The sequence below is a fragment of the Cervus elaphus genome, chromosome 5 (genome assembly GCF_910594005.1).
Source record: "Cervus elaphus chromosome 5, mCerEla1.1, whole genome shotgun sequence".
NCBI lineage: Eukaryota > Metazoa > Chordata > Mammalia > Artiodactyla > Cervidae > Cervus > Cervus elaphus.
The window spans coordinates 13,457,053-13,484,242 of record NC_057819.1 but is presented as its reverse complement, the minus strand read 5'-3'; the positions used below and the strand labels follow the sequence as shown (position 1 = coordinate 13,484,242).

The 27,190-nt window shown below is 44.6% G+C and overlaps 1 long non-coding RNA gene across 1 annotated transcript in view; it reads right to left on the bottom strand.

Moving 5' to 3' along the window:
* LOC122693294 overlaps positions 1–24,472 on the bottom strand; it is a 31,191-nt gene extending 6,719 nt beyond the window's left edge. Inside the window, exon 1 of the long non-coding RNA XR_006340851.1 lies at positions 24,317–24,472. This is a non-coding gene — a long non-coding RNA (uncharacterized LOC122693294). The remainder of the gene's footprint in view (positions 1–24,316) is intronic.
* Positions 24,473–27,190: the final 2,718 nt, after the last annotated feature.

Here is a 27,190-nt window from a genome sequence, read left to right as displayed (position 1 = left end):
GATATAATGAAAGTGCAAGACATATTAATGTTAACATTAATAATACTGTGGTTAATGATAAGTAACATTTATTGACCACCTATTACTTGCCAGACATCCTTCTAAAGGTTTTACACAACACTGTGTCGTAAGGATTGTTATTAATTGATCTGTGGACACAGGGCTACAGAGAGGTTAATCAACTTGTTACTCAGGTTGGGGGAGGGGGGACTGGTTAGCAGTGAGCTGTGATTGAACCTGGAGCCTTCTGACTCCAGAGCACAGGCTCACTGGGATTCTGGGCCTCCCCTGGTGTTTGTTGAGTGACTGAATGATGATCCTCATCAGGGCTGGAATCCGAATTAGCATAAGCAGCGGGGGAACACCTCCTACACCGTCAGCCCTGGCCTAGGTATTCACGGGGTGCCCGAGGCCAGGCAGGGCTGTGGGTCTGGGCTTCGGAGAGGATGGCGAGACAGTTAGGGGGCTTGATGGATGGAACATCCTGGTTCCCATTGTTTGAAAGAGAACATGGGACGGAAGGGGCCAGTGACACCTCCCTGGGCCCTGGCCCTGTAAGGAGGGCCACAAATAGCCAAGGAGCGGAGAGGAAGCAGCTTAGCTCGCCTGGGATCTGGAGCCGAGACAGGATTGAGTGGGCAGCCCAGACGCCTCCTCATCCCGCCAGGATATCTGGACGCCTGGGACAGGAGCTGACAGCAGCTGGTGTGACCTGAGGGTGACGCGGGCTCCCCTCCCGCCCCGCCCTCCGCCCTCAGCAGATGGCTGCTTTAATCCTTTTTTTTTTTTTTAACATTCACATTTATTTTTATACTTACTATCTTCTTAAAAGTGTGTTATGAATTGGGATATACTTTTCAGGGCTTTATATTGAATTTGTCATTAGATGCATGCAACTCAGTTCTTTTGATTTCCTTGTTAACCTGAGAATCACTAACAGTAACATTGTTTTAAAATTTTTTTTAAATGGTTTTTTAAAGTTAATTTTTATTGGTGTGTAGTTGCTTTATAACGTTGTGTTAGATTCTACTGTATGGCAGAGTGATCAGCTACACATGTGCGTAGGTCTCCTCCCTTTTGGACTTCCCACTGAGGTCACCACAGAGCATTGAGTAGAGTTCCTGGTCTTAACACACCTTCCTGCCTGAGCAGTTCCCACCTCATTCCCTCCAGACTAATGTATTATTATCTCACTTACAATGATGGGGTTGACCATACAGTCTAACTAAAGTTAGGCATTCATCCTGTGTCCAGCCCCAGGTTTTGAAACCGGAAAATGAAGTAGATTCTATGATTCCCATTTTACAGAGAAGGAAAACTGAGCCGTATAGACCCGGTGGCTAATACTAAGCAAAGCCTGGACTTGAACCTGGATCTTAATCCTGGCTTCAAAGCTCATGCTCTTAATAGTTACACCATGCTTCTCCCCAGAGCAGGGTCAGGAAGTGGTTAAACACATGTCCTTTGCTGCCTGCCCTTGGTTAGGGTGACCCAGCTGACCTGATTTGCCTTGGTCTGAAGGATTTGCTAGGTCACACAGCTTTCAGCACTAAAGTGGGGACAGTTCTGAGCAAACCAGGACTGCTGGTCACCCAGGTCTTGGCTCTGCCACTTCCATGCTAACTTGGGCAAGCTACTTAACCTCTCTGTGCCTCAGTTTCCTTGCCTATAAAATGGGGTTAATGATGGTGGCTTGAGTGTGTATAAAGTTTGGCTTATAGGAAGTCTAAGCGTTACTTTTTTAAAAAATGTTTTATTGAGTTATAATTTACATACCATATAATTCACTTGCTTTACTTGCACAATTCAGCGATTTTTGCTATGTTTACAGAGCTGTGTAACTGTCACCATAGGCACAGAGATCTTTTTTAGCCACACAACATGTAGGATTTTAGTTCTCTGACAAGGGATCGAACCCTCATCCCCTACATTGGAAGCATGGAGTCTTCACTTTTGGACCACCAGAGAAGTCCCTGTGTTAGCTATTCTTATTGGTTTTATTACTGCTATCGTGGTTACCAGTTCAAGAATGTAGAGGAAGCTTGAACTTGGTGCTTAGAAGCTCAGTCTTTGCAGACAGGCAGCGAAGGTACATGCCGGCTCCTCCCTTGGCTACTGGCCCTGTGGTCTGAGCAGTGTTGCCCCTAGCTTGGCTCTGCCTTCAGTCAATAGTGGCAGCCTTGACTGGGGCCAGCTGCCTTCCTGTGAAAGGCCCCCATTTTCTCCCATCCATCTCTCTCTTTGCCCCATCATCTTTTCTCAACAAGACTCTCAGGCCCCCATGCTGAGTCACCGTGGGCAGCAGAAAGGACAGTCCAAGGCTTGAGTTTCATTGATTTCTTTCTCCCAGGGAGAAAGGGTTTCCAGAATCCCACCCTTTACCTTTTCTCCTCTTGCCCAGTCCATGCCCCACCGCTCCCCACCCTTTCTCTTTTGGGGCAGAATTGTTTCTGGCTTGGTTTGTGCTGCTTAGTAGGAGCTAAGGTCCAGGAGCTTGGAGGCTGAGGGAACTCTCTGGCTTTCTCTGACCTTTCCTGTTTGAGAAAAACATGAAGATGCTAAATTCTGGGAGAGGCAACACTTGCAGGTGAAGTTTAAGTGAATTTCTATAGCTGGCCAAACAGCTATGGATCTCCTTCCTGGCTAGAATTTGAGTTGTTTTGAGGTGGTGAGCATTACAGGAAGTGTTCAAATGATTTGTTCATTCATTCATTCATTTACTCACACTTTCACTCATTAATTTTATTCATCACTACTATTTGTTCATTCATTCATTCACCCACTCTCTCATTCATTCATTTTATTCATTACTATTTGTTCATTCATTCATTCACTCACTATCTCATTCATTCATTTTTATTCATTACTACCTACTGTGTGCCAAGCCCTGCAGAGGCTCTGGGAACAAAGCAGATGATACCAGTTCTGCCTTTCCATCATGTACCCTCCTATTTTCCCAAGGAGAAATTGCCATTTTTTAAACAGCTCAAATGTACCAGCTTTTAAGGACATGGAAATGAAATAATCAGATGTCTCCCACCACTTGAGGTATTAATTTAGTTATAGAAACAGCATTTTAAATCACTTCCTATGTTAAAATAGTACATTAGTTTAGAAATTGATGCTTTCCCTCCCTAACCTTCCCATTTAAAAAACTGTTTTCTTCAAACCCTTCCTAAGCTTCCCACCTATGTCTTTCTCATCACTTGAGATACTTTTTCAGGCATCACATGGAAGGCTCAGAGCAAATCACTTTCATTTTCACCTACAAAACATAGCCCTTTTCCAAATGTCAACCTTATGTCTTCACTGAAAATTTTATTCTAAGCAATACATGCCCACTCATTTATTCACTTCTCATTACAGTCAATTTTCATTTGTCCTATAGGTTAGCTTTACTAGGTCTGATCTACAAAGGTTCATTTCAAATTTCTAACACTTGTAATTGAGAGATCACATTCTTATAAATATCTACTAAATCTCTGTAGATTTAGTAAATATGCATATTCATTATGGGTTGCACCATAGTCCCTTGTAGGGTTTGTTACTGTCTTCCAACCGGTCTTTCACCAAGACAGACAAATCTTTAGTTAAGCAGTTAAATGTATAAACATCTCAGGATCACTTGGGAAAATGTAGTAAAAAAGAAGCCCACCAACTACAAAGATTGTTAAATGATTCCATCAAGTGATGTATGAGTTTCCACAACAACACTCTCATATGTGGTTCAAAATAAGGTAATTGTGAGCACATCACCCTGTTTACATCCTCCATGTCATGTGAGAAGCCGTTTAAAGCCTAGAGGATGTAAACTATGGCCTGCACATCAACTCACTGCAGCCGCATTGACTGTCTTTATAAATAAAGTTTTATTGGGACATGGCCCTATCCATTTGTTTTCATCTTTGCTGATAACTGCTTTCACACAGTCACTACAGAGACCCACAAACCCTCAAATGTTTATGCTCTGGCCCTTTCTATAAGGTGCTTGCTGAGTCTTGTATTAGACTATTAGACAGCCCGTTTGTTTCTGAGAGATAATTGGGTGGATTTTGGGCGTGTAGAGAAAATCATGGAAGCCCTTAAAAGACTGAGTAGGCAAACAGGCAATAAAAACACTGCCATCATTATTATCATTACTAGTAGTAATAGCAACAGTAAACTCGACAATGACAATACAGTAATGAAGACAGGACTGTTTTGTTCATGTCACTAGGATGTAATGTTTTAGGAAGAGGAGGCAGGTAGGATCTCTTCTCAAAACCAGGGTGTGCCCTGGACAGGCTCCTTGGGAAGTTCCTAAATTCCAAAGGCCTCTGCCTGAGCTTGCAGGCAACTGGGGCTCTTTTTGGTCTCCTCAGGTATCTAGCATGGATTGGAATGTTCCAAAGGCTAAATGGTCTGGAGGCTTAGCCCTAGGTTCAACCAATGCAGAGGAACTAGCCCCACTTAGAGGCTACTGCGGGGCAGGACTTGTGCTGGGCACCTTCCGTGGGAGATCATATTTTGTGCCTCAGCAACTCAGGAATAGGTAATGTAACCCCTTGTTTGAATTGCAGGGAACAGGCTCAGACAGGTGAGGGCTTAGCCCAGCGCCACACAGCTTTCTAAGACCTCCGTCAATCCCTTAATGTTAGTCGCTCAGTCATGTCCGACTCTTTGGGACTCCATGGACTGTAGCCTGCCAGGCTCCTCTGTCCATGGGATTTCCCAGGCAAGAATACTAGAGTAGGTTGCCACTCCCTTCTACAGGGAATCTTCTGCATTGCAGGCAGATTCTTTACTGTCTGAGCCGTCAGGGAAGTCCAATCCCTTGGGCATCCCCAAATCTTTCTGTTTCCCTCCCTCGTTGGCCTCAGATGTTACACTGTGTTCTCTTTATAGTGGGAATCACAGTTTGCCATTATGTGCTTAAAACCAAAACCAGACTCCACCCCTGTTGTAGTGTCTGTCTCCCCCACCAGACTCTAAGTGCCACCTTAGGGAAGCATCTTGCTGTGTGGCTCATGGCAGGCCTAGAACCTTGTACAAGTCCTGGCACATAGTAGGTGCCCACTAAATAGCCACTGATTTTGTGGAGGAACTTGTATGTGCAGACTTCTGCAGCGGGTTCCAATCAGATGGTTGCGTCTCAGAGGGGCCAGTGGCCTTCTCAGTTGAGCCTGGGTCCCCTGTGCCCTTATCTGCGTGAGTGAGAATGGTTGCCCCCATGCCCAACTGTCAAAACAATGACGATGACAGCACAATGATAACAATAACAGTAACAGGCTTGCTTTTAGAAAAAGAGTCCTGACAACTGTGCTGAGGCCAAATCAGACAAATGTCCCCTTTGTCTCTGACTCTCCATGAGTTGACCTTCTCAGCTATTGAATCTCAAGTGGAAGGTCTTATTTGAAAGGGTTTTGAATGGACCCCTGAGGCTTGCCCTTGGAAGGCAGGACCAGGCCTTCCACAACACGGTGCTCTGTTTCAGCATTCTTGGTCAAATGTCAAAGAAAGAAGCAGAAAAGCCTGCGGGGGAAATTATAGCATTCTTAAGTAAGTACTGGGCACCAGGAATAAAATGATAGTCGCCTGGGAATCGGGCACTGCATTCAGGGCTTTATATTCATTGTTTCTAAGCCTTTCAAAAGGTTCACAGGTATACATTTTGGTGCTCTTTTTACCTACGGGGAAAACAAAAGCTCAGAGATGTTGAGCAACTCACACAGGGTCACACAGCCAACAGGAAGCACAGCAAGGATGTGAACTGAGGTTGTCCAGCTTTATATCTGGTTCTCTTTTGGAAATAGGAACTCTATTTGAGCCCAGTCTCTGGTGGAAACATCTAGTGCCTTCTGCCAGCTATAGAAAGACAGGAAGTGTGAAAGCTGCTTGAGGCTAGCCAGGGCTTTCCTCTGCCTCCTCTAAGGCTGAGGAGGCTGAGGATGGGGTGATTGGTGGAACCAAGATTAGGCCTCCTCCTGTCAAAAGGGTTAAGATGAGCCTGGTGACACCTGGCAGGCAGGAGTGAAAATCCTGTGGCCTAGCGGTGGCACTACTAGAAATTTATCCAATGAAAACACCCATGGAGGTAAAGTTATATATACGAGATGTGCTTGAAGCATCATGTGTTACAGTGGAGACTGGACACAGCCTAATGGGCCAGCAAGAGGGGAAGGATTCAACTCTCAGCACACATTTGCAGGAGAATACACCTGAGTGTGAGTTCAAATCCTGACAGCCCCTTTCAAATATTTAGAGAGAGAGGATTTGAGAGGAGAGAAAGGGAAACGTTATTTGTTGTATATTGGCCCAAGCCCCGGGGGTTGCTTTCACTTGTCATTTGTCTTCTCCACAAACCAGGGAGGTGTGACTAGCCGCATTTAACGAATGGAGAACACGAGGTTCAGAGAGGTGAAGCAACTTGCGGGAAATCACACAGCACTTTCCTGGCAGAGCTGGGATGACAGCCAGGTCCTATGTACTTAACCACCCTGCCCTAGTGCCTCTCGGGCTGCTAGGATTTCCTTGTTTCTGCAGGGTGAACTGAAGCCTGAGAATCATACTCTGTTCTTGGCTATCTCGGGGCTGGGAGGAGCCAGAGAGAATAGAGACGCTCTTTGTTCTATCTCAAAGGCAAGTAACGTGGAGTTCCCAATTTCGGGCCAATAAAGGCAAATTTGTTATGGCCACTTCAGAGGAGGTGCAGCGGTTTGTCTGGGGTGGGGGGCGCAGCGGGCGTGAACCCCCACGCTGGCTAGGAGAAGCCCAATTACTGTTCTCCGGTGGATTCACACTGTTTTGAAGGGCCAACAGGCACGGAGAGGAAACAAGCGAAGGAGCATTACAAATTCATTATAGCAACTAACTGCTTCCATTTGTGCCTATGGCTGAGGGCTCGGTCTCCAAGTGAAGCACATTATCCCTTTGTACAGAGCTCTGCCCTCTGGAAGCCAGGCCCTGGCTGGGCCACAGCTCGTGGGAGCACAGAGGCAAATTGCTTTAGACTTCGGGCTGTGTCTGGGGAGGTGGTGGCGGGTCACAGCCTGCCTGCCCTGGAAGGGAGTGTGTCTTGCCTAGACTCTTCGATGCTCTCAGAAGCCATATTTTGTGCTTGTTATCAGGGTATTGTCTCAGACGCCCTGATTCATAGGATGACCGACAACCGTGACCAGTAATTGGTGGGTCTGACTTGAATAGATAACTCCACCAATTTGACTCCTGTTTGGGCAAACTGGATTTGGGGAAATGAGACGCTGGGCCCCGGGAGCTGGGAAAACTGAGTTGAGAGACTAGGAAATGGATGCCAGACCAGGCTGGCTGTTTTATTTTTCTTTATTTTTTCAACTTGGTATATTAATAATATTTATTGCGTCAAATCCTCAACAGTGCCTAGACGAGTATTCATTCTGACAGTAATTGCTAACAAAGGATGGATTTTTCAGCTTGTCACCAAGCTAAAATTGTTCATTTGTCTATGTACCATTTCAACCAGTTTTACCAAAATAGGAAACAGAAAAGTTCATGGCTTTTTTGGTCTTTTACTCCTAAAGCAAGAAATCTCCAAAGAAACTTCTAAAAATGTATCATTAAGTTATTAATAACAAAAATGTAATAAAGTATCACATGACTATAATCATCACTGAAAAAAAGCTCAGTAAGTTTGTCTTCCCATTCTGAATAAAACTAGTTTCTTTTTTCATTTTTGAAAACTTTTTATTAGAGAATAGGGCTTCTCTGGTGGCTCAGCGGTTAAGAATCCATTTGCTAATGCAGGCGACATGGGTTTGATCCCTGGGTCGGCAGCATCCCCTGGAGAAGGAAATGACAACCCACTCCAGTACTCTTGCCTGGGAAATCCCATGGACAGAGGAGTCTGGCGGGCTGCAGTCCATGGGGTCGCAAAAGAGCTGGACACGTCTGAGAGACCGAACAACAACAGCAACAAGTAGCCAGTTAACAATGTTGTGCTGGTTTCAGGTGGACGACAAAGGGACTCAGCCTCACACGTACATGTGTCTGTTCTTCTCCAAACTCCCCTCCCATCCAGGCTGTCATACAACAGCCTGGCTATTTTAGATTACTACCAACTGATGTTATGAAGAAATTGGCCTCAGTACGGGAGAAACATGGCAGAGAGACACAGAGAGAAGCAGAGACGCCATGACTGAGAGGCTAGAAAGAGAGCAAAAGGAGAAAACGTGCCTGGGGGATTCCTAGTGACACTTCTTTCTTCCCCCCAAATTCCCTTTTCCCAAAGGTCACTTGTGTAAATCTGTTTTAACCAATGGAATTTTAAGAGCAGCCATCATTTTTTTTAGCATAGGGACCTCAACCCCATGCTTCTAGAGGCCCAGGAAAATTGTAAATGCCAGAGACAGGCTGATAATAGAAGAAATAGGGGGTGATGACTAGAGATACAGAGACCACATGCCCTGGATAAGGGGGAACACTTCCTGAGTTCTGACTCATATTTGTCATTTGAGGATGTGAACCCAGACGCTGGAAATCTGGACTTTTTGTCAACCCTCTAATAATTAAAATGGCTCGGTGGGTGAAGAATCCACCTGCCATACAGGAGACACAGGAGGTGTCGGTTTGATCCCTGGGCCAGGGAAGATTCCCCTGGAGGAGGAAATGGCAACCCACTCCAGTATTCCTGCCTGGAAAATTCCATGGGCAGAGAAATCGCGAAGAGTCAGACATAACTGAGCACATGGCATGCAATTAAAAATTGATAACTAATTAAAAGCTACAGTAAAGGCCAACCCAGCACACATGGAGCCATAGCTCACTGTGCAAACTTTTCTGGAATCTTCTTTACAGTTGAGTGGAGTTCAGCCTATGGTGGGTGTGTCCGTGGGCTACCCAAAGGCATTTAATTACCAAAGAAGCAAAAGTCATCGGTTATAAAGCATTTTCCTCACTGTGCAGACTGCAACTGGTATTATTGTGATTTTCATTCCACTGCATTGTTTTAAGTTCAGAACTTTGTAGTTTTAGAAATGTTACTTACACGTGGTAAATAAGATCCTTATGGAGTTAGAAAAACAAAACAAAACAAAACAAAATGAGTGCTTTGTGACTACTAGAGACATATAGCCCAGCCTGGAATCTCATATTTGATGGTCTGTAAAGTAGTCTGTTGTGAATGGTTCCTTTTTTCATTAGCCTATTTTGCTTCTGCCTCCTGTATTTTTTTCTGACAATTTTTAAGCTTACCAATATGTATCTGAAAGCATTGAAACTGATTTCTTTCCATTTTATGCTTCGCTGGTTACTGATTTTTTTTCATAACTTCCTTTTTTTCCAGATCTGATTTAATTAGATTTTACTTTATTTCCTTGATTCTGCAATCTTTTCCCCTTAGAGACCAAGCATTTCATATTGTCATTTATTTGCTTACCAAGATGCCTGGGTGATGAAGTGAAAGCATCAGTCATCTATAAAAGGCAATCTGCATTTTTAAAGCAAAATTTTTAGTAATTAGAGTGTTTGTTCATCTGACTTCCTTCTGAGAGCAGTCCTAGGCTGAGAGATTGGAGACTCATTTCGAGACTTGCAGTTTGCACTTGGTTGTCAAAGAAACTTAACTCAGGTCTTTCTGTCTCATTTTTCCTATGTGTGAGATGAGGATAGTGATGTCCCCGATGGTTATTGTGAAAGTGAAAAAAGAACGAATGAGAAAAGGAAATGTTAAAGCTCTGTGGAAATATCAGATTTGAGTTCAATATTATAACCATGTAAATTAAAAGCATGGCTTCTAGAAACTCAGGATGTAGTTGATGTGTATATGATACAGAGTCGTATGCTGGGCATAAGGAGAAGACTCAGATCAGCATGGAGAGGAGAAGCCTTTCTATGCCTTTTATTCTGCAGGAGGTATTTACAACCCATATTCTATTGCCAGTTCTTTTTTTGGATACAGAGGGTCCAAAGTGAATTGTGACAGCCATGGTGCCTGTCCTCATGGAGCTTTCTGTCTGGTATAATCAACGTGATAGTGAAGGAAGTCAGGGAAGGCTTCCTGGAGGAAGTGTCATCTCACCTGAGACTTGAGAATATATTGGAGTTAGGTGAAATGGATCTGCATGAGGAGGAGTAGGAGGAGTAACCCAGAAGCTGGGAACAGCATGTGCAGTTTTTCAGAAATAAGAAAGTCTCTAGAGTTTCATTAGTCATCCACTGCTGCATAACAAATTACTTCAAAATATAATGGCTCAAAACAACAAACATTTATTATGTCAGTGTCTCTGGGTTAGGAATTTGGTATGGCTTTGCCTGAGGTTCCCAATGACTATTGGGTGGATATATCTATTTCTTGCCAATTGATGCTCTCCATAGAGCTACTTACAACAGCTTGGAGCAGAGTAAGAGTGGGGAGAGGAAGCGAAGAGAGAGAATATAATGAATGTCAGAATATTTTTGTAACCTAATCTTGGAGGAGACATCTTTTCACTTTTATCATATTATTTTCATTAGAAGTGAGTCACTGGGTCCAGGTTATACTCAAGGGAGAGGGATTATACATGTGCTTGAATATTAGAGGAGGGGTCATTGAGGTCATTTTAGAGGCACCTCTAAAATATACCAGGGGCATATTTATTCAGTTCTCAGTTTCACAAGAAAGGGTAGTGAATGGAAGGGTAGTGTAAGATAAGTATGGAAAGGTGGATGGGCACTTTATAGGCTTTATTAGTCATGTTAAGGGTTTGAAATTTCTTTTTTTTTTCTAAAGGGATTTGAGATTTCTTTTCCAAGAGTAATGGAGAAATTTTGATGAGATTTAAGGAAAGCTGAATACGACCAGATTTTTAATTTTAGATGGTTGCAGCTTGGGAAATAGATTGGAGGGAGGCATTTGTTGTTGCAAGAAGGCCATGTTGGTTATCCAAGCAAGCAAAATGGCAACCTGAAGAGGGGAAGTGGTGGAGAGGATAAAGAAGAGTGGAAGGATTCCAGGGATATTTAGGAAGACAAATAAGTAAGACTTGATGAATGGATGTGTGTAGAATAAATGAGGGTGAAGAAAGGGTCAAGGGTTATTTCTAGGATTCTGAAACTTGTGTTGTTGGATACATCGTGATACCATTTCCCATGAAGTCAGGACCAACTGAAAAGGAGTGGATCTGGGCAAGGAAATGTTGGATTTGGTTTTGGGCATGCCATATTTGAAGAACCCATGCCATGGCCAAGTGGAGATGGCCAGTGGGAAGTTGACTCACTGGTCTTCAGGGAAGGAGGGAAATCTAGGATGCTTAGTTTGGAGAGTCACCAACATCTGGTAAGTAACTGAACCCATGGGATTGAATGAGGTCTCCCAAGGAGAAGGCTGGTTTGCCTCAAAGGGAACAGGCCTAAGGTGCTCTGTGTAGGCTTGGGGCTCTGGAAGAGCAGCAAGTGGGACACAATGCTGACAGGCTGTATAGACTGGCTACCATATCACCAGTTAGAAGTCAAGCATTAAGCTCTATGACTCTCGGGCATTATTTTACCTTTTTAATTTGTTGCGGTGCTTTGTTTTCTGAATGATACCATTACTGATGATTTGCAGATGAAGCCTGAGAATTCTGTCTTTCTTGGTCTCACTTTCATTTTTGTTCTCCAAACCTGTTGCTAGAAGTCAGGAGAATGGGAAGAGATGGGATGGGTTGGGGCGAGGCAGACAGGTTCCTTTGCCATTTGCAGGCTTGTGATTTACTCTGGGCTCACCACACAACTTTTTAAGGCTGTGTGAAGCACTCCTGCACTTTGATCTCTGAAGGCTTTAAGGAGTCAGACGATGGAGACCATGTTTCTTTCTACTTAAACTTGAGAGATAGTAGAACATAGTGGTTAAAGGCATGTATCCTTGAGTCACACTGTGTGGCTTCAAATCCCAACTTTGCTAATTACCAGGTGTATGACCTTGGAAAAATGACTTAGTATTTTTGTCCCCCAGGTTCCTCATCGCTAGAATAGGCTGATAACATAGTCTGTCTCAAAGGGTTGATAGGAATGAAGGAAACACTTGGACCAGTACTTGGCACATAAAAAGTGCTATGGAAGTGTTTTAAAAACAAAAGTAGCCCAAGTACAGTATGGTTATCTTGTAGAGTGACTGCTCATCCTATAAATCTTTATTTCTGAGAAGGTCCCTCTCATTCACTGGATGATGCTCAGCAGCCATGTTGATATCATGTGACCCTCCCTGACTGCAGCTGATTGGATCAGACATAAGCTCAAGAAACAAGTTGGGCCAATCAGATTTCTTTTTCAAAGAGACTTTAGCCTGTCTCTGTCCCCGTGGCTGGAACTAATGGTGTCCCCCTCTGTGGTTTGAAGTTTCTGTAGCGTGTGTATGTTTCCCATGATCTGTTTCTATACCTAGATCTATCCTTGAAGATGACATCAGTTGAATGATGTATAGAAATTCTCATGCCATCCCTCAGATTCACTTAATAATTGGCCTCGTACTCTGAAAGGTGATCAGGGGTAGCTCAGAAGTTGGGGAATAGAATGAGGAAGTCATCAGGGATAGAGTGGATGTAAGATGGAACTTAGAATGGAAGGTCAGCATTGGCTGATGGGTCAAGATTGGGTGAGAGTAACGTATGGGGATTAAGGCCAATTTTATGGGTGTTCTTTGCGTGTTGATTGTCTGTTGCTTTATCCTGTCCCCAGGAAGGGAACTAGATGCATTGGGGTAGGGGTGCATAGCTGTCCAGAGACAAGTGGGCCAATATATGTATTGACTTTTCTATGGCCCCTACGGGAGTCGTATGTGTGCTCGGAACATTCCACATTTTGGTGGTATTTTTTTCTGTGTGTGCGTGTGTGAATTCATATATTTGACCTGTGATTCTTTGATCCTACAACTTAGTTTCGAGCTCTGAAGATGCAGATTTTTGCACGATAAATTCTTCCCAGACTTTTTCAACATGCCTATTGTCAGATGAACACAGGTTGCCTAAGATGCAGGGCCTTCTCAAAGACATATAGGCAGAAATAAAAAGTCAGTTGGAAAAACACATTCCTGACTAACACCCACTTTGGCCACAGCAGTGGCTTTGAAGGTCAAAGGGATTGGAGGGGAAAGATTTCTTCAGAGGAGGTTGGGGCTTTGGATCTGAGGAAGAAGCAGAATTCACTAAGGAAAGTGTCGATGGCAAGACTCAGGAAGGGGATGGAAATGAAAACAGCCTGAGAAGTAGACCAGTCACCAGGAGATTGATTCAACACTAGATGAAAATAAAACCAAAGTCACAAGAGTCTTTCCCTCCTGGTGACACATCAACCTGCAAAATGTAGATTCTTAGGGTCTGCTCTGGACCTGCTGATCACTGTCTTCAGGACCGGACCAGGAATCAGAACTTTCACCACCTCCCTTCCCAGTGACTTTGTAAAGCCAGTCTGGAATCATTACCAGAGGAGTCTTTAGGGATCTCCATGCCAGGAGGATTGTCCAGTTAGAGTCTTCTAAGTATTAATAAGGTTCCTTCTGACCTCCTTGGTGGTCTAGTCACTCAGTCATTTCTGACTCTTGTGACCCCGTGGACTGTAGCCTTCCAGGCTCCTCTGTTCATAGGATTTGGTGATATTAGGGAATACAGATTAGGTTCCATTTCCTAAGACTGGAGTTTCCAGGGCAGGGCAGTGTGGCTCAATGTCTGTCTGCCTGCCTTTTCCTCTCCTCTCTTTTCTGGTTCTCTGACTGGGTAACACAGAGCGTCAGCCTCTTCTCTTTAAGACTGTTCCCCACCCCTAACTGTCCTGTGTAGTTTGCAGGTGAGGCAATATGGGGTGAAGGAGAGCTGGAGTCAAGGTTGTCTTTGGCCACAGGCTATTTAGACTGCACTGGCCTCAGAATAGAAGCCTTTCATGTGGTATGACCCAGCCCAGGTGACTCTCTTGCCCTGCCTTGGGACTTGGCATCGAAGCCCCAGTTAATAACACAATTCTGTTTTGCCTTCCATTTGTCTGGTATTGTTCTTTGATGATTATCCCTTTAGAAAAGAGTAACTCTCAGGATTTGATAGTTCTGGTTTCCTGTCCAGAATACTATGTACATGCACCCCCAACTCTACCCAAATTTTTAAAGCAAATATCCAGTTGTTGGAGGGGAGAAGGAAGCAGCATTTATCTGAAGTCTTACTGTGTGCCAGATACTTTATAACTATCACTTTCTCTGACTTTCACGATAATCCTAAAAGATTGGTCCCTTTTAATAGAGATGGGAGCTAAAAGATCAGTGACCTTTCTTTTTCAGAGGGTAGGTAGAGGTCTGAGTCTCCTAAAGACATATTCCTTCCTGGATACCATCCATCTTCTGGAGGACAGTTTAGTCCTGGCAGCCCCAAGCTGGCACCCAGCTGAGCATGCAGGAAGATGAGCAAAGGCAGAGACACGTGCACTATCTTAAATATCTCCACAGCTGTTACAACACCTTTAGAGAAAGAGCTATGCCTCGTCCCCTAACTCATCAGTGTTTCAAAATCAAAGGGAAACCAGACCACAAACTGATTCATGAGCCATGGCCCTTGAGGAATTTTTGTGAGGGTGGAACAATGTGAGTATTGGGGGTTTTCATCCGGGGCCTTGCCTCATACCGCATGGTCACCCGGCATTGACACAATGATTTCTTGTGGTGAATTGGGAAACACGTTTGCTGTGGATTGGCAGTTTGGGTGAGAGCTGGGGTGAACTTGGGAACGTGGAGCTGGCAGGGTTTTGCTAGATCCGGGTGTGGAGGAGCCAGGTAACCACAGTGTAATTCTAAGAGCCTCCAAGTTCAAAGACTACTACTGAGTTGTTGCTTTGTCTAGTTCTTCCTCCGCTGAGACACTCCCAGGGTATGAGGACTGCCTTTCCGTGTCTGCCTCCCTTCCACCATCAAGTTGGTGGTTTAGAAGTTTCTCAGAAAAGAATTAAGAATCTTACATGGTGGTAGAGCTTTTTTCTTTTTTCTTTTTTTCCTTGAAGGTGGGTGGTGGTGGGAAGAGATAGGAATCTTCCTGTCTTGAATGTTGTTTCCTGGGAAACCTCCACAGAGACTGCCAGTTGACAGCGTGAGTCTCATGGAACCGTTTTGGTGAAGGGGTTAAGATCTTGGGTTCTGGAACAATGCTGTCCAACAGAAGTTTCGGTGATGAGGAAAAGGTTTTATGGCTACCATATTGTGGCAGCCACCAGCCTGCATGTCACTACTGGGTGAGAACTTGGTCTGTGGCTAGTGCAACTGAGAGACTGGATTTTTATTTAAATTTTTTTTAAAAATATTTATTTATTTGGCTGCACCAGGTCTTTTGGTTTGTTTGTTTCGTAATTTTTGGCTGTGCTGGATCATCATTACTGAGTGGAATGTCCTCTAGTTGTGGTGCGTGGGCTTCTCATTGCAATGTTTTCTCTTGTTGTGGAGCAAGGGCCCTAGGGCACATGGGCTTCAGTAATTGCAGTTCCCAGGCTCTAGAGCACAGACTCATGAGTTGTGGTGCATGAGCTTAGTTGCTTCATGGCATGTGGGATCTTCCCAAACCAGGGATTGAGCCCGTGTCTCCTGCATTGGCAGACGGATTCCTCACCCCTGAGCGACCAGAGAAGCCCTGCTCTGGGTGTTAGCTGTGATACATGGGATCTTTAGTTGTGGCATGCAACTCTTAGCTGTGACATGTGGGAGCTTGTCCCCTTAACCAGGGATCAAACCCATGCGCCCTGCATTGGGCACTTGGAGTCTTCGCAACTGGACCACCAGGGAAGTCCCAGGGACTGGATTTTTAATTCAAAGTGCTTCAGAATTAAAAAGTCACGTGTGGCTAGTGGCTGCTGTATTGGGCAGCATGACCATAGCATCTGTCAATTTTAAGAGTCCTGAGTCTACTACTGTATAACTGTGTGACCTTAGGAAGATTTATTAAAATTAAGGTTATTACAGGCTTTCCTGGTGGCTCAGATGGTAAAGAATCCGCCTGCAATGTGGAAGACCTGGGTTTGATCCCTGGGTTGGGAAGATCCCCTGGAGGAGGGCATGGCAACCCACTCCAGTATTCTTGCCTGGAGAATCCCTATGGACAGAGGGGCCTGGCGAGCTACAGTCCGTGGGGTCACAAAGAGTCAGACACAACTGAGTGACTAAGCACAACTTAGGAAGATCACTTCACTATTTTGAGGCACAATTTTCTCATCAGTAAATGAGGATAAAAATGGTACCTACCTCGTAATGTTGATGTGAAGACTAAGCAAGGTGATGTCTTGAATGCTTAGCTTTGGTGCCTGGAACCTAAGTCTTCATAAAGGTTAGAAGACACAATTCGAGGCGGGAGGCGACCCAGAGGGTGGAGTTATAAGATGCTCTTGGTTGTCCACTCGACAGCCACGTTGTCCATTCTGGCTTAGAAGTAGAGCTTTAATGTTTTTCATGAATCACTTGGTCAGCCATGCACATTGCAAGAAATTATACAGCTCCCCAGCTCCTATCCCATGAGAAACTGGGTCCTTGAATCATGTCTGGTTTATGTCAATCATGGTTGCTCCTTCCTGCTTTTCCACTGATAGATTACATGAGGTCATGTGACATGCTTGTGGCCAATAAAAATTAGAGGAAATCTGCTAAGCAGTTCCTGAAATGTCTTTAATATCACCCTTGAAAAGAGATACAAGAAACAGATGCATGTTTTCTACATCCGGAAATTATTCTCCGTGATGCCTGGATCTGAGCATCCTTTCTGAGCCATGTTGGGCAGCCTAAGAGGACAAACCAAGCCTGGGAGAAAGGCAGAGCAGAAAGACAGAAAGAACCTGGGTCCCTGCTTATGTGATCAGCTTGCTCCCCTTCTTCCTCAGTCTCTCTTAACCTCTGCTTCCTCTTGGTTTCAATCCCTGAATTTGAACCTCAGTTCCAACCCCAGTGGGATCTTCCCCATTTTGACCTGGATTTTTCTGCCTAGTTTTTGGCTTAAGGTCCTCCCTCAGCCTTCTGATTTCCCTGGCCTTGGGTAAGGAAAGCAACTGTGTCTCTCTGAACTCCAGCCCGGGAGAGGCCAGAGGGAGCGAAACACTTTCTACCCTGCAGCTCTCCGTGCTGCTTACACCGTGCTGCCTTTCCAAGTGTGGTCACGAGTGCCTCAGACACCTTCAGTCCAGCCCAGAGCATCTCAGGACTTCCAAAGAGGCCCCACCAGTGGATACGGTACTTTCCAAACCAAGTTCAGAAATCGCGGGGCGAAAGTGAAGGATCTGTTTGATCCTTTCACTTTCACTTCTCCCCCTCCCCCAAGACAACTAACAACACCAACTCAACACCCACCCTGTGCTGTTTAAACACACCACCTCCTTTGATCCACACAACCTCTCCAGGGTGGGGGGAGTTTTACAAATTCTACAAATAAGGAAACTCGGGTTTCCAAAGTTCAGAGAACACTTCCAAGATTCCACAGCCAGTAGGTAGTCATCCAAAATTGCATCCCAGTTTCTCCAGCTCAGGACTGATGCTCGCAGTCACTTGACTATACATTCTCACTGTCTCCTGTGCCCTAGGAAGCCTCCAGAATAGTGTGTTAAGTATTCTTCTAGTTGTCCACACACTAAAGCCACACCAGTAAGGATGTTTTGAGGCCAGTGAGGAAAGTTTCTTTCCATCTAGCTCTGCTTTTTCTCTTGATCCAAATTCTGGTTCTGCCCTCCTCTTCCCCAGGTCAAATCCTTCCTCCTTTTCCTTCTGACTTTTCCCTTTATCTCCCACCAGTTGACTAAATTGGAAGTCATTGTGCTGGGATGACTGGTGTCTCTCAGATGCCCTGGGTACTAAGTTATTGGTACTGGTGCCTGGAAGCAGGTCACACGTTGCGAGGGGGTTTAAAGGCAGGCAGTCCGTGTCCAGATCAACTTCTCTTGGAAGGAGACGCAGGCTTTGAGGAGAGAAAGAGTTTTTAAACTGGCCAAGTCATGGCTGAGTTTGTATTCACTAAAACGTGACATCCTCAGGATCAAGTAAGATTTCACATCAGGCAGTAAAGGGATTTGAGAGAGAGGAACTGTAATGAACTCCTTCTCTTGCTGGGTCCTTGGAGCCAAGATCCTGTGTGTATGTGAATGAAGCAAGTGAGTTTAAGAAGTGAGAATCTTCGAGAAAAGTTGTTTCTTCATGAGAGCTATTTCACCTACAATTATCTATCTGCAGTTTTACATCTCAGAACCAGCATCCTTCTCTCTGAATCCCGAGTGTGTATAAATATTCAGAAGTTCACACTATTTTAGGATCTGATGATGCTCTGTTCTGTTAGAAATATTTTACTCAAAGGGAGAGGACTGCACAAGGCTGTGGATACCAGGAAGTGGGGCTCGGGGGGGCCATCTCAGAAGTCTATCGACCATAGATGTCAGATGTGCTGAAGGTCACGCCTACATTTCACCTGTGAGCTTCTATTAAGGCAGACACTAGGTTTTGTCTACTACTGTGTCTTCTTTTTTTTTTTTTTTTTTTTAGATGGTACAGGTGCATTTATTTATTTATTCCTGTATTTATTTCTAATTTTTGGCTGCACCCCACAACATCTGGGACCTTAGTTCCCCGACCAGGGATTGAGCCCATGGCCCCTGCATTGGGAGGTGAAGCCTTAACTATTCCTGGGCTTCCGGGAAAGTCCCTACTGCTGTGTTTTCAGTCCTTGAGACCTGGCACATAGTAGATACTCCCAGTGTTGCTTCCATGCCATTGCTCTGTCTTGTCTCATTTTCCCATTCCATTTTACGTGGCCAATTCAGTGTAGAAACAAAAATCTCTTTATAAAACTTACTTTGCTGATTCCATTAGAATCAACTTTGGGATCACTCAGGGTTCTGTGGGATTCCCATTGCTGTTGCTCCTTCAATTACAAGAGTCAAGCAAGGGACTTCCCTGGTGGTCCAGTGATTAAGAATCCACCTTCCATTGCAGGGGATGCAGGTTTGATCCCTGGTCCAGGAACTAAGATCCCACAGGACACAGCGTGCTAAGCCAGCATGCCACAACAAAGCCCTGAAGAAGTCAAATAAACACATAAAGGAAAAAGATAAAATATTTTTTAAAAAAGAGTAAAGCAAGAGTTGATTATAAAAAAGGTCTTTCCCCAACTGTCAGGTTCCTGGGACTATAATTCACTGAAATACCCCCTGCCACAATCAATGAACTTCCCTAAATAGCCAGCTCATGCCCACAGAGCAATTTACTCACCTGGCACAGTGATCCCCCAACGAAGCCTATAATTGAAATATAATTTTGCTTATAGAGTTAGTTGGAAGGGACCCCAATGCTAAATCCTCGATGATCCAAGAACATGTATTTCCCATCACACCTTTCACTAAGTCTCTATATTTGTGTATTAAAACAAAACAGTCTTGAATATCTATTAAATTGTACAAGAGATCATAACCTAATACTGCAACACAATTTCTCCTAGGGCCTTGGGGAGAAATAGTTTATTATTATTTTTCTATAAAACTCATAAAATAGCAAAATGATTTAATACGCAGAGTAGAACTAAATTGTCTCCAAAGTGGCCAATTTTCACAAAGTTTAAAACAATGCGGTACTCCCCAGCATGGTTCCAATATCCTTTGACACTTGGAAAAGATTCTGGGGAATGTCACCAAGTGTGGCTTGGGTCTGGCCTCTCCATGTTTCCCTGCAGAATTTCCGATGCATCTGGCCCGGGGGAGAGAATTGTCAAACCGCCACCTGGAGACCCGCCGCAAACACGTACTCTGGTGGTTTTGTGACCTGTAATCATTCCGCCAGGAAATCATCTTGCCGCAACTTGGGTACCAGATTTCACTGAAACCCTTTCAAAGTCACACACGTTAAATTTGGTTTTGTTTAGCGTTTTGAGCCAATTTCTAAGAGCTCCTGGGGGAATACAGGTGACATTTATAAAATGCCTAGCATGCAGCCGTACGTAACACTCCAGTGCTACTTTCTAAGTGCCTGTGTTCAATGTCTTTATGCAGTAACCATCCCTTTGAGGTTTACAGTCACCTTAGGAAGCAGCAACGATTGTTATACCCATTTTACAGATGAGGAAACTGAGGCAGGTAGGCCTGGTCCTCCAACCCATGCTCTAGAGCATGATGCGATACTGCTTCTGTAGAAGGCTCTCAAGCATCCACAGTCGTTCTTATTATCTGGATATTCCTCAAGAGTGCGAGAAACTCATTAAAGATGAGAGAACCAGGATCATATCCACAGACTCACAGTGGGCCTGCAATTTTTACTCTGGATTGCCCCACTCTCTTGAGCCTAATGATAAAAAGAGCTCCATGGTACGTCAGGGTTTGGGCACTTCTCAGAATCTGGGACCAAAATCCTGAGGAGATTTGCAGGAAGAGAACTTTTTGAATTTAGTTAAAGAAGTATTTCTCAAACTTAGCTGAGCACCGAACATTTTGGCTTAGCATCCTGTCTACTGCCTTACCCTCCCGAGGACCAGGGTTCCACAGAACACAGTCTGGGAAACAAGGCTCCATCTGGATATTAAGGACATCAAGCCTTCCAGGGAAAGCATTGGACCCTCGCTGTTCCAGCGTCTTGTAGAATGAAGATGGATTTCATCCATACTATGACACCTCCAAACTATGTTCTTAAAAGAACTGTAATAGTAACAGCAACCACATATGGAACACTTTCTAAGTGTCAAGAAGTATACCTAAGACTTTAAGCATTTGATCCCCTGGTCCCAAGCGGAAAAGGAAGATACCAGCCAGTACTTGCCATGTGTCCTTTCCCTGGTGGCTCAGATAGTAAAGAATCTGCAATGCAGGAGACCTGGGTTTGATCCCTGGGTCGGGAAGATCCCCTGCAGAAGGGAATGGCAACCCATTCCAGTATTCTTGCCTGGAGAATTCCCATGGACAGAGGAGCCTCTCGGGCTCCAGTCCATGGGGCCGGAGTCAGACACAACTGAGTGACTCACACACACACACATTGCTGTCTGTGGATATAATTCCTGATGAGTTCCCTGGGCAGTGGCCTTTGGAAAGTTTGGGATGGAAATGAGATCTCTGCTCTGGGGAGCATAGTTGACTGAAAAACCTCACTGGTCGCCTTCCTGGATCTTCTACTGCCCTGATGATAAGAACGTGTTCTCCTAGGCTGCTTCCGGACAGTGACCGCACCTAATGGGTTCAGTCCCTCAGGCCCACACCTGCAGGCTACAGGATTCCTCCAACAGGTGATGTTGACCTGATGCCTCCCTATTAGCCTGGTTGAGACTTCCTCTGACCCGCACTGTGATCTAAGGTTCTTCCTTCTCAGCCCTTCTTCCTCCTCACACCCTCCTTCAGACGTCTCAGAGTTGCATCCAGGTATGAAGGCTCCGCCCTCTCTCTCCTGCCTCCTCCCCTTAATCCTTCATAGGCATTGTTGTTGATGCTTAGTTGCTAAGTCGTGTTGGACTCTTTGTGATCCCACAGACTGTAGCCCGCCAGGCTCCTCTGTCCATGGGATTTCCCAGGCAAGAGTACTGGAGTGGGTTGCTATTCCCTTTTGCGGGGGATCTTCTCACCCGAGGGTGTTGGACTCTTTGTGATCCCACAGACTGTAGCCCGCCAGGCTCCTCTGTCCATGGGATTTCCCAGGCAAGAGTACTGGAGTGGATTGCTATTCCCTTTTGCGGGGGATCTTCTCACCCGAGGGATCAAACCTGCATCTCCTGTACTGGAAGGTGGATTCTTTACCACTGGGCCACCAGGGAAGTCTTTCATAGGCACTTCCCCTACTTAAATCATTTGCACATCAAAACCTGTTTTGGAATCTACTTTTCAGAGAATCTAACACAGCAGCCAAAACATCCTTGGCCTCTGCTGCCACCCCAGAGCGTGATGGCTCTGATCCAGGTTGGGATCCTGCTTTTGTGGTCAAGAGCAGGAGGTGGGCAGCTCCCGCCCTCAGGCCAGATCCGGCTTGTTGCTTCTTTTTGCAAATAACATTTTATTCGCACACAACCAGGACCTTTCATGGATGCATTGTTTGTTACTGTTTCCACGCTTCAGCAGTGGAGTGGAATGTCCTTCGCAGAGACCATATGGCCCACAAAGCCTAGAATATTTACTATCTGGCCCTTCATAGGAAGTTTGCCGGTGGATGGTCTAGAACAGCGTATCTGGCTGTTTGGATAGTGTTTGGATAAATAGCATGTTTTCTGCCCTTTGTTGTTGTTCTTTAGTTGCTGAGTCATGTCTGATTCTTTGCAAGCCCATGGACTATAGCCTGCCAGGCTCCTCTGTCCATGGGAATTTCCCAGGGAAGAACACAGGAGTGGGTTGCCATTTCCTCCTTCACGGGATCTTCCCAACTGAAGGATCGAATCCGAGTCATCTGTGTCTCCTGCATTGGCAGGTGGATTCTTTACTACCGAGCCTCCTGGGAAGCCCTCCCTGCCCTTGAGGTCCTTCAATTTTTTTAATAAGGAATCTGATAACTGGATATTAAAGTTGATTTGGCAACTTAATACACCCCCAATGCTATTCAAGGCACTGGGACAAATTCATTTGTTCAATAAATATTTACTGAGCACCTACTAGGTATCATGGTAAATGTCAGGTTGGATATGTTTATTCATTCTTCTCACAAAGATTTATGGAGCCCTGACTTTGTGCCAGATGAGGCAGGAACAGCAAAGACAACGATCACAACTTGTCCTCAAAGATAAGCTCTACAAGATAGTTGACCTACTCACCATCTTTTTTCTTTTTTCTTTGCTAACAAAATCCCAATTTCATCAGGGTGACAATGAGCAAGCCCCAGTTAATACAACTGAGTTGTGTCCGTATCAGTTATGTTAATACAACTGAGTTTCCCAGGCTCCATGATTATCTAGAGTGGACAAGTGACTCAAATTTAGCTAATAAGATGTAAGGGGGAGCTCTGACAAAGGCCTCTAGGAAAATTCTTCCCTAAAGAAAAAAGAAAAAGAGAGAGAGAGAGATTTGCCAGGAGAGGGTCATTTTTTATCAGCCCCTTTACTATCCACATTGGGATCATCTTGTGAGGGCTTGATGTCAATAGTGGCTGCAGCCATTTTGTGACCATGAGGGGATGAACAAGAGTGTTATGGATTTTGCCCCTGATCCCTACCATCATTAGCTACTATAACAATCCTAGAACATCCTTGGTCAGGCTTCTTGCCACATGAGAAGAGTAATCTCCCATATAAGCCACCTTAACAGTCTTTCCCTTGTACCTCAAAGAGTACTCAGCGATGTTCTCTTCCAGGAGAGAAACACACCATCTAATCCCAACAGCCAGTCAAGTTATTTTCTGTCCATGTTCTCATTATAATCTTTAAGAATATTGTTTTGTTGGTCAAAGTGTGGCCCAATAATTCAGAATATAAAGGCAGACCAACCCAGTAGTCTGCAACCTTGGGAAGCTTCTAAAGGAAAGAAATCTGGTTCCCATTTGCACCTTGACACCTTCCCTTGCTGCTGGCAGGCAGCTCACGGGGCCAGGCAACTTTTGCACAGAAACTTACTCAGCCTAAGTCCCTTCTAGTACAATGGAGGCCTTTCAGAGACGAGACAGGATGGAATGTGAAAGATGGTTTTAGATCCTAGAGACCTTGGCAGCTGGGCATGGGGGTGGTGATGAGGGTGGAATTGGATAAGAGAAGTGGTGAGTTCTGGGGGCTGGTGGGGCAACAGGCAACACAGCTGTCTCACTCCCCCTTTTAATAGACCACATCACTCAGAGTCACGAGAAAGTAACTGATGTATAGAAATTATTTTATCTTTTCTTTTGTCTTTTGGCAGCATGTGGGATCTTAGTTCCCCGATTGGGGATTGAATCAATGCCCCCTGCAGGGAAAGCACAGAGTCCTAACTACTGGACCACCAGGGAAGTTCCTAGATGTTTTAATTTTCTTGTTTGTTTTGCAACCTCTACAATGAAGACAATGCCATGATCACCATTTTGCAGGTGACTGAGATTCAGAAAGCTGAGACTAACTAGCTTTGGATAGAACTGGGGCTCTGATCACCAGGGTTTATGATCTAAAAGCCCACACTTACTCCACCACTGTCCTCCGATTTCAGAAACTTCCAGTATTTCTTTCATCCAGTTGCTGGAATCACAGGAACCTTAAATACTGAAACTACCTCCAAACCAATAAGCCTAATGCTACAATAGTAATAATAATAGTAATGACAAAAATCTGAATGACAGTCATAACAGGGCTATTATTTATTGAGTGCTCAGTAGGTTCCAAAGTTCATGCCAAGCTCTTTCCTTGCATTCTCTGATTTGATTCTTGTAACAGCCCAAGAATTGGCAATTAACGTTATTATTTTAAATGAGGAAACTGAGGTTTTGAGAGAATAAGGGACTTACCCGGGTCCCAGGACTTGTAAATGGCCGGGCTGGGAATAGCTCCAGGTGTGTCTGATGCTTCGTCTTGAGCACGTCAACTCCACCGGATGCCGCCTCCCTGAAGAATGTCTCTCCTTGGTCTCCATCTCTCCTTAGAGTCCCGAGCCCCTTTTTGGCAATGTGCTATCTCCTCTGTCCCAAACTGCTCCTGCTGCTGCTGCTCGCTGCACGTCGACTTCCTCTGACCTCAGCATTGATGCCAAATGGGCATGCGTCCCTGTGGGGATTTGCCCATTCTGTTTTCCGGGTTCTCTGTGCTTAGCATACCTTGTGGGTATTGAAGACAGGAGTGGAGGAAGCCAAAGGTCCCTGGGGAGTGGAGACGGGGATATTATTAACTACAGGCTTTTCTAGGGGATCCTGTGTTAACTGTTATAAGCCAGCAGCTCATGCACTCCAAAACGGGCACATCTGGTCAGCAGCTCCTGGTTTGCAGTTTCTGGCTGGGATTTTCCCCCTCTTACGTGGAAAAGTGATCTGATGGTTAAATTTTTAAAAGGCAAATGATAGAACAGCACACACAGCTGTGACAAGTGGAAGCATGACCTTCTTGGACACCCTGGCAAGGGCAGCCAGAGGAGCTTTAACTTGTCCTGCTGTCTGGGGGTTGGGGGGTGGTGTGTGTTAGTTGCCCAGTCGTGTCTGACTCTTTGCGACTTCATGAACTGTAGCCTGCCAGGGTCATCTGTCCATGGCATTCTCCAGGCAAGAATACTGGAGTGGGTTGCCATTTCCTTCTCCAGGGAGAGAAGGGTCTGAGTCTAACATGCAGCCTCCATGCTCTTCTCCCATCTGTGTTGCTGCAACTGGAATTTCCCTCTTTGTTATGGCTGAGTGATATTCCACTGTTTATATGTTGTTGGTATTTCATCACTAAGTTGTGTCTGACTCTTTGCGACCCCATGAACTGCAGCATGCCAGGCTTCCCTGTCCTTCACTATCTCCTGGAATTTGCTCACATTCATGTCCATTGAGTCAGTGATGCTATCCAACCATCTCATCCTCTATCACCCTCTTCTCTTCCCACCCTCAATATTTCCTAGCATCAGGTTCTTTTCCAAAGAGTAGGCTGTTCACATCAGGTGGCCAAAGTATTGGAAATTCAGCTTCAGCATCAATCCTTCCTATGAATATTCAAGTTTGATTTCTTTTAGGACTGACTGGTTTGATCTTTCAGTCAAAGGGACTCTCAAGCGTCTCCTCCAGCACCACAATTCAAAAACCTTCTTTATGGTCTAACTCTCACATCTGTACATGACTACTGGAAAAATCATAGCTCTGACTAGATGGACCTTTGTTAGCAAAGTGATATCTCTGCTTTTCAACATGCTGTCTGGGTTTGCCATAGCTTTCCTTCCAAGGACCAAGCATCTTTTAATTTTATGGCCGCAGTCTCCATCCACAGTGATTATATATATGCACCACATCTTTTTTATCCATTCCTCTGTTGATGGACTTTTAGGTTATTTCCTTGTCTTGCCTATTGTGAATAGTGTTGCTATGAACATTGAGGGGCAGGCGTCTTTTAAAATTATACTTTGTCCAGATATATGCCCCAGAGTGGGATTGCAGGATCATATGGTAGCTCTATATTTCATTTTATGAGGAACCTCCTTACTGAGTGAACAACAAATTTACATTCTCCACCAACAGTGTAAGAGGGTTGGTTCCCTTTTCTCCACACCCTCTTCAGCTTTTATTGTTTGCATATTTTGTAATGATGACCATTTTGACTGGTGTGAGGTGATACCTCAATGTAGTTTTGATTTGCCTTTCTCTAATACTTAATGACGTTGAGCATTTTTTCATATGCTTCTTGGTCATCTCTGTCTTCCTTGGAGAAATGTCTATTCAGGTCTTCACCGTTTGTAAGATTTTAAATAAATGGATATGTTTTATTTAGTATCAAAATAATCAAATAGACACTGTTTGGAAAAAGTAGAAATTGTGAGAAACTTTTAAGACTAAAATGAAAAGCCTATACCATCCAGCCATCCCATGATGATCTCTTAGGTATGTATCTTTTCTCACTGTTCTTAAGTGCATTGGTCAGCAAACATCTTCTGTAAAGGGCCAGATAGCAAAGTTTTCTGCTTTACAACCTTCCACTCTGTTGCATTGCTCAGTTCAGTTCAGTCATTCAGTCGTGTCCAACTCTTTGTGACCCCATGAATCGCAGGCCACCAGGCCTCCCTGTCCATCACAAACTCCCGGAGTTTACTCAAACTCATGTCCATCGAGTTGGTGATGCTATCCAGCCATCTCATCCTCTGTCGTCCCCTTCTCCTCCTGCCTTCAATCTTTCCCAGCATCAGGGTCTTTTCAAATGAGTTAGCTCTTTGCCTGAGATGGCCAAAGTATTGGAGTTTCAGCTTCAGCATCAGTCCTTCCAATGAACACCCAGGACTGATCTCCTTTAGGATGGACTGGTTGGATCTCCTTGCAGTCCAGGGGACTCTCAAGAGTCTTCTCCAACACCACAGTCAAAAGCATCAATTCTTCAGTGCTCAGCTTTCTTTATAGTCCAACTCTCACATCCACACATGACCACTGGAAAAATCATAGCCTTGACTAGACGGACCTTTGTGGCAAAGTAATGTCTCTGCTTTTTAATGTGCTATCTAGGTTGGTTATAACTTTCCTTCTAAGGAGTAAGCATCTTTTAATTTCATGGCTTCAATCACCATCTGCAGTGATTTTGGAGCCCCAAAAAATAAAGTCTGACACTATTTCCACTGTTTCCCCATCTATTTCCCATGAAGCGATGGGACCAGATGCCATGATCTCAGCGGTGCCATAATAGTATGAAGGCCATTGGTAACATGATCTTTGAAC